This window comes from Puma concolor, chromosome C2 (assembly GCF_028749965.1).
Source record: "Puma concolor isolate L17-30 chromosome C2, mPumCon1.1.hap2, whole genome shotgun sequence".
NCBI classification, from domain to species: Eukaryota; Metazoa; Chordata; class Mammalia; order Carnivora; family Felidae; genus Puma; species Puma concolor.
In genome coordinates, this window is record NC_141675.1 from 79,697,155 (window position 1) to 79,705,280 (window position 8,126).

At 47.7% G+C, this 8,126-nt stretch overlaps 1 long non-coding RNA gene across 1 annotated transcript; it reads right to left on the bottom strand.

Moving 5' to 3' along the window:
- Positions 1 to 667: 667 nt before the first annotated feature.
- Positions 668 to 7,820, bottom strand: LOC147577350 (uncharacterized). Its single transcript, XR_015240192.1, has 3 exons — positions 7,726 to 7,820; positions 6,877 to 7,063; positions 668 to 3,103 (listed from the first exon to the last, which is right to left on the bottom strand). It is a non-coding gene; the product is annotated as an uncharacterized LOC147577350 (long non-coding RNA).
- Between the last annotated feature and the right edge of the window lie 306 nt (positions 7,821 to 8,126).

Below are 8,126 nucleotides of genomic sequence, written 5' to 3' on the forward strand. Positions count from 1 at the left end.
CTTAAGCTCTCAAGGCATTAGTTAAGGGAGCTAACGCTGACTCAAAACAGGAACTGATGGTAGACCCATCTCCCAAAGGGTTCCCAGAGTCCCTCCAAAGTGCTCATAACCATTCCAAATGCACAGGCACTGCAGGAAGTTATACACAGCCTCAAGAAAGCCACTTTGACATCTGCAGGCTGAGATCCTTGTTTCCATTTTTACTACATTATCCCCTGCCTGCCACCTTGTTTCTTTCTAGGAGCAAGCTGAGTTTCAGACTCTGGGCCACTTCTGGTCAAATATCTACCAAATCTCCACTGTGTTCCAGGCACTGTGGTGCAAATATAAACAACAAGACTTGAGCGTGGATCTCAACAAGCTTTCCCCCTAGTTGGTCACTGTGTCCTCATCCGTTCCGTGACTCCATGGCACATGGCTGGCTATGGCCTGCTGCCCCCTGACGTGCTGCAGTGGAGGCATGCAAAGCACCACGGGACATAGAAAAGGAAATTAATCAAAGATATGGCCTTACACGGAATGAAGAGGAGTTGATCACTCAGAGAAGGGAAGGGGAGGGCATTCCCAGCAGAGAGGACAAGACAGGGAAGCTTGGGTGCACATTAGGTATATGGTCACAACTATGGTGTAGCAAGGCAACAGCCAGCTGTTTTTCCCATCTTGGGAGAAAGCATTATTGTGGCTTAACACATATTCCAAATCTGGAGTATTAAGGAGAATCAAGCCCCGATCCCATGTAATATAGAAAAAAGAATGCTGGATTGGAATTCGGGGGACTCACTGTTCCTGCATCTAACACACTATGTGACCTTGAGCTTGGTATTTCACCTGTCTCTGCCTGGGTTTGGCCTCTGCAAAATGGCAACATAGATCTCTTTCACAGGATCCTTTGAAGGGTTAAGTGGGAAAATATATGTGAAAGGTTAACTTCAGAGCATCAAATCCTTTTTTTTTAAGTTTAATTATTTGGAGATAGAGGGAGGGGCAGAGAGAGAAGGGAAGAGAGAGAGGGGAAGAGAGAGAACCCCATGCAGGCTCCATGCTGTCAGCACGGAGCGCGACTCGGGTCTTGATCTCATAAACCGTGAGATCATGACCTGAGCCGAAACCAAGCGTCTGGACACTTAACTGACTAAGCCACCAAGGCGCCCCTCAAATCCTTTTTGATAAGAGTGTAAATCATAGATAGCAAACTGAAGAAGTTACTGATATTATTTCCAGTGGGCACTGTCATGACATGTTCATGGACCAACAAGCCATCCAGTGGCTGAAATGTAGGGAGCATGGCCCCGGCTAGCTTGGATAGACTCTTGAATGTGTGTGGGTTTTGGATTTCATTCAATTTAGGAACACGGGTTTATCCATTATTGTATTCACTCAACAGATAAATAGAACTGACTCTTAAAGATCATTCAAAGTAAAAAGTAGAACCAATCATCCAACCTACTTAGTCTGTGCCCTTGTGAGTGACCCAATCACTGTACCAACAGGTTGACCATCTGAGAATTTCTGAAAGGCACTCACTGGTCAGATGAAAAATAAGTAGGATTTGCTTCAGCGAATGAGAGTTGGAAATAGCCTCCACGTTCCCTTTCAGCCCTAATGCTTCTTAACTATTCTGTACATGGTGTTCATCCAGATGCCAGGACATACACCATTTCTGTGTTCCGAGATGCCAGGGTCTGGGTAATCCCACGTGTGGCTCAAAGAGACTGATGTGTATGTTATGGCTCTGAACGTAGACTATACACTCCCTAGAGACTTCATGAGATGATGCAGGGATGTTTCTAGAAGAGCTTTCAGTTGGAACCCCAAGCCATCTGGAGCAAACCAAAGAGTGAGCAAAGCAAACTTGTCACCCTGTGGAAGCAAAGATTTAGCGGTGCGTGACACCTAGGATTACAAGATGATGGAAAAAAGAAAACTCTGCAACCGTCGACTCCCCTCCTGCACTTTCCTTGTGAGGGGCTGAAGGCATTTTATAGACGTGGATGTCTACTTTTCTCATTGGCACGTTACTTTATCCTCCAGAACTGCAAAGGTTCCCCTTCCTTCATTTTTAAGAGATGTCAACCAGATCAAGATGAGAAGACCTTCGAAACCTGCCATGCCTGTGAAGATCATTGCTTAGAGACAGAGCCAGGGCAGCTTTGACATTTGTCCCGTTCCTCCCAGGCGACAACTCTCTCTGTTCTCCTGCTGTTACATGGGAAAGAAGGGACAGACTTGAAGACACAGCTCGGCTGTGTGTCCTTGAGCAGAATAATTTACATTTCTGGCTTTGGATCTCTTTTCATCATTATCCTCAGAAGGTAGACATGACCTCTAATATCCCTTCCATTTTGGATTCTTCACCAGACTAGGACGCTTCTGACTGGGCTCTATTGGCAGGGCCAAGAGCCATGAAAAAGCTCATAGCCAGCACCTTTACTTCCTCACTTCTAAAATGAGGGTAGTGACAGCTACTGTGCAAGGTAGCTGGAAAGATTAGATATAATATATGCAAAGCCCTAGCACAGTGCCTGGCCTGCAGGCGCCCCATAAATGGAGGTTTTTAAATCAAAACCTAAAGGTTTCCAGGTGAAGCCTCTGCCAGTCTGACCTCTGTCTCCGCGGTCCCAGGCATCTTGGTGGCTTGAGCTCATGGCCCCTGACTTAGTGCTGGCCACTGGCTGCCCCAGGTCCAAACAGCAGAGCAATGTCTTAGGCTCTTCTGTTCCATCCAGAGGTGACACAGAAAGCCCGCAAAGTTTTCTGCTTCCTTTGGCTGGAACCCTGTGGCCGTGAGTGCAAGCTAGCTCCAAGTGTCTGTGAAAGGGAGGCTTTTCCCAAGGCCAGCCATTCGTTCCGCTGGGTTGGAGCCTGCGAGCTCTCTCCATCCCTTGCCATTGAGGGAGGACGAAGTGCAGGAAACCAGGAGCCTGAAGCAAGGAGCAGGAGGTCCTCCTGCGTCGGCTTTGCCAACTTGCCCGGATCCCAGGGTTCTCAGCGCTCGAGTAGGGTTAAGTCATCACCACAACGGCAACGTTGTTGTAGGCACCGTGCAGGCTTGAAGCGGTAGAAATATGTCTCACTTGCTCCGACTCCCCACCCCCGGCAGAACCTGAAAAAAATCAGAAAATTCCACTTGCTTTTTCCTATTTAATGAGGTCGAACATTCTTAAGGAATGAAAAGCACAGCTCCAGCCTAGCTTTTAATTAGCTTCAGGAGCCCTTGTTTCAAAGTAGCCTCGTTCCCAAAGCTATTCTCTCTCTGCTCTGAATGAGATGGAAATTCAATTGCATCCGCCTTGTCGAGTCAGAATAAGATGCTCCCCTCACTCAAGGTCACATGGGGAAAGACACTCAGTAGCCAGACAGACGCTGCACTTTTTGACCCCAGCAGGACACCAGAACCTGAAAAGGACGCTTAACAGAACCCTGGTTTAGACCAAACTTGGTGTTGTTTCCATAGCCCCATCACGTGAACTCGGGCTGGTTTTCCACATGTCCAGAGGAAAAAAAGCCATGGACTTGAGAGCCCAACAGACCCAGGATCAGATCCTACCTTCTCTTCTAGGTGCCTGTGCGGTTAACTAAGTGCTCATAGCTTCCGTCTCCCTCACTGTGACCCAGACATTGCTGCCTGCCTTGTGGGATGGCCAGAAGGACCACATGAAATATTGTGAGTGAAGCATAACGCCCCAGACATCGTCGGGGTCATCAGTGCTCAAACACTGCCCTTCCTCTTCCCTCTCATCTGTACGACAGGGTTAATGGCCCCCACTTTGTTGAAGTAATGACCCAAAGGGAGTGTATGTAGATGAGGGCGGGAGCCCGGGTTTGGCATTCAGAAGTCAGGGGTCAAATCCCAGCCCTGCCCCCTCCTGCCCGTGCAACCTCGGGCAAGTGCCAGAGCCTCACAGTTTCCTCTTATTTGCAAGTTGGGATACCAGCAGCTCCTCCACAGGATCCCTGTGAGGACTAAATGAGATAGTGTACAAAAAGCCCCAGCCTAGTGCCCGGCACACGGTGAGTGTGCCATAAATATTAGCTACTAACAGCAGCAGCCGCAGCCGAGAGTACGCTGTAAAATTTAAAATCCTCTAAGATGCCCATCTCAAATCCTTTCTGGAAGGAATGTGCCAAAGTTACCGGTGCTTATGTAAATGTAAGTGGTTATTATTTATGTAGGAGAACATTACTGAGTATTATTCAGGAAGAGGGAGAGAACAATGTAGAGAAAGACGAAATTTACGATACGGTCTTCAAAGGGGAAAGAGGAGAAAATAACATCTCACCCAGCACGGGAGGAGCATCCCCGTGTATTAGCTCAGAGCTGCCTGTCTGCAGAAGTTCCAACAACAGAGGCTTCTCTGAAGAAAGAAAAAAGGGAGAGGAGAGGAAGGGAAAAGAAAGGGGAAGGAAATCTCATTCTGTTTCCTCTAAAATTAACCCTAAGGCTGTATTTATCCAGCAGAATCTTACTAAACACCCACCCCAGGGGAGATACCGCTACACCGAGGCCCTGCTCGGTCCTCAGGGAATTTGCAGTCTAATGAGAACCTTACAACAAGTACATAAATAACTAATTAAAGGTAGAAAGTGAAGTGTCATGAATCATTATCGTCATCATTGTTAGAAGCCATTTTGTGGCATCCCCCGTAGTTGGTACACCGTCCTTTTTCCCGAAAAGAATTTCGGCCTGTTTATGATCTAAAAGAAGATGTACACTGAGCCACAAACAAAACTCGAACGAGAAATTTAGACTAAAGTCAAAAGGAAGGACGAAGGCTAATCTAATTGTCGGATTCAGCATCGGATTCAGCTTCGGCTCGGAGCTTCCTGGAAGTCAGGGCAAAATGGGAAACTCATTCTCGTAATTGCTCATTTCTTCAATGCGGACGCTCTCTGAAGCAACATACGGAAGGCTACACAAGGCCTAATTCAACAATCTTGTAGTTTCTATCCAATTGGCTAACGCAAAAGGCACGCGTGTCTGTGGAATCTTGAGACATTCGGAGAAGGCATTAATCATCATCGACACTGAAGACTATGATTTGGGGTGTGAATGACTGTTTTTTGTTGTTTTTCGTTTCTGTTGGGACTGTTTCTCAGCCAGCAGCTACGCCAAACACAAGCCGTTTCACTTCGTACGTTTATAGGAAAAACGGACATACTTTAGAACACTGAGCGATTTTCATGTCAGTAGGCTAGACCTGCTCATTTTATTTTCCACGAGATTGCACTATGCCAGGGGGCTTTGGTCTGTCGCAGGGCTCTCTTGGGTTCATTGCTGCTGTCCCCACTCAGACAGGTAGGTGGGAGGGAGGAGAATTAGCCAATTGTACAGAAAAATCAAAGACGCTTGCTTGCAAAGGTACCGACTTCTGAGAATTACCATGAATTTTGCATGCCACTGACTAAGAAAGGAAGGAAGGAAGTGACATCTTGAAGGCCCTGGGTTTGGGCGGGCTGCGGTGAAGCAGACCAGCTGTTATTTTTCTGGCTGGTTTCTGGCCTGTTGTGATGTCTTTTATTAAACCAGCAGAACTTGAACTTTAAAACCTGTTTTAAAACACCGTGTTTTGCCTCCTTTTCTAACGTCAGGCATAAAAGTCTTGTGAGTTGGATTAATGAGGAAGACTTTTTTTTTTTTTTTTTAATAAGAAACAAACACATAAGACAAGCAACGAAGAAGGGGAAGAGGTGCTACACCGAGAGAAATACGAAGAGAATTGCCAAAGAGGTGGAGGGAGACAAAGATGGCCTGAAGGCAATGATGTCTGACCCCTTCTCTGCTCAGGCCCTGCAGTGCCCCTGAGAGGGGTTGCCCAGCTCTCGGCCATTGAGAGAGAGAGAGAGAGAGAGAGAGAGAGAGAGAGAGAGACAGAAGGAGAGAGAGAGAACTGCGCTCAGGGACAGGGCTGGACAGAGAGCCTGGTCGCACGTGCTGGCCAATACCACGCACATCTGTTTGATCTGGCACTGCTCACCGACCAGCTGTTGGCACAGAATCAGAAAGGGCAGGTGGGGGCGTTGGGGAAGGGGCAGGAAGGGGAGAGGGGATTATGCACAGTTGTTCCAAAAAGGAGAATGGCGGGGCGGGGGGGAGCGGAGGGGAGGTCAGGAGGAATGAGGCTGAGAGGGGGCCCAGGGGCAGGCAGGGGCAGGAAGCCCACAGCTGTGGTGGTGGGCACCACCACTAATCACCCTCTGCAGCAGGTGAAGTGCCTGAGTCAGAGTCCGCAGGCACTGGCCATGTGACTTTAGCAGAAATTCAGGCACCGGGCCAGGTTTGGGCAAAGTGTCAGGAATGCTTTATCACTCTCCCCTTTGACCCATCGGCTCTCTCACTACTGGTGACCCTCTCAGACTTCCAAACGGGCCGCCATGTTGTGTCCCTCTTTTTCCTACAAGGTTAAGCCTTCCGTTGCCTACCTCAAATGTTGGGTTTTGTTTTTTTCTTTCTGAGCTCACAAAGACTTACTTTCTCTAAACTGTTAAGATCCTCCCAGCTATCTAGAGAGAACACTGGAAAGAATAAGCCTTCCCACTTAACAGAGGCCCTAGGAAGTGTAAGCAATATTCCTGAAGTCACCTGGCTCAGCCAGTGGAAGAACAATTTAGGCGAATGCTGACTCAGCAACATTTGCCCTGCCAAAATTTGCTCTGGTCCAAAGTTCCAACCATGTGCCAGGAGGCCGAGTTGGTGAGTGGTGAGTGTACTCACCAGGGGAGAGCTGTATTATTATGTAACCTCAGTGTGAAATCTTACACAAGCCTAAGTTCTTTGTCCACCATTTATTCAACGCGATGTGCCAGAAACCATGCTGGCTCTCGAGTAGCTCACCATCTGGGCGATCCTTTTCTGAGTCTCTAACCAACGTCCATTACCTGAAGGGAATCCATTCTGGTAACTCCCGTGGGTTTGAAAATCTCACACATTCATCACCTTTGCATTTGAAAAACTTCTTCCCTGCTGTTGGCATCACACGTGACAAAAGAGACAGGACATCGCACGGTAGCTGGGATTGATTACTGGGTCTGTTTGCTTCTAGGACCTTCTCAGCGCCCAGAGGCTCTAAAGAGCATGAGATGGAATTAACAATATTCAATTTGAAAGATGTAGAAGAAAGACCATTTCATATGGTCTGCCCTAATAATATAGGTTCTGGCTCTGAAGAGTTCCAAGGTTCAAATCCTCCCTTTGCCGCTTATTAGCAGAGTGAAATGAAATCACCCCTGTAATGGCATGGAATTGGGCTACTCGTATGCCCAATTGAAGAGGGAAGGGAAGAGGGAGGCTTGTCCCTTACAGACAGGACATCCATAGTGACAGCAGCCTATCTTCAGCCTCCCATGGTTTTTCTTTATATAACACCCTGATTTCCCACCTTGTGCCACTGCAGTTTAACACACAGATACTAGGGCTAAACTTTCCTACTCAGCAAGGGAACTTCAGACCATAAACCATCTACAGATAATATCAGCAAAGGTAAGTCTGATTCCTCAATGACCTATCACCATCCAGGCTTCCCTGAAGGGAAGCCCCACATTAACTCTCTGGAGGCCTTTTTAGCTGCTTCCAGAACAGGACCTTCTTGATCGTCCAAATGGAAGATGGTCTTCTTCTGGTTTTCTGTAACACATTTCCCAGCCTTCCCTCTCTCCTTCTGGATCTTATCCCTTATCTCTCCAATTTCTGAACACCTTGTTGCACTTCTCCCTCACTGGCTCACTCACCTGGACCTCCGTGCCCACAGGGGCCACACCGCTTCCCGTCACCCAGCCTTCGTGCCTTCCACAGCGCACAGCTCACCACAGCCTCTATGCTGCCTGTGAGTCATATAGGGTCACAAGTAACATATTAATTAAATGCACATTTGCATTCTCAAATTAGCTTCCATAGTCTGTATTACAGTCTTGAAGCATTGTAGACACTATATTGATGTAAAACACAGATGTCCATAAGTCATCACATGTAGTGCTCTTTCTCTGGGACCCAACAGCCACAACTAGGACTGGCTGATCGACACCCTGACCGGTTGATAGTCTGAGAGCTCCCCACTGACTGGTGTTCAGCTCTGCTCCAGGCTGAGGGCCGTTACTGCGACCCAGCCTCAAGTCTGTCCTTTCTGACCTCA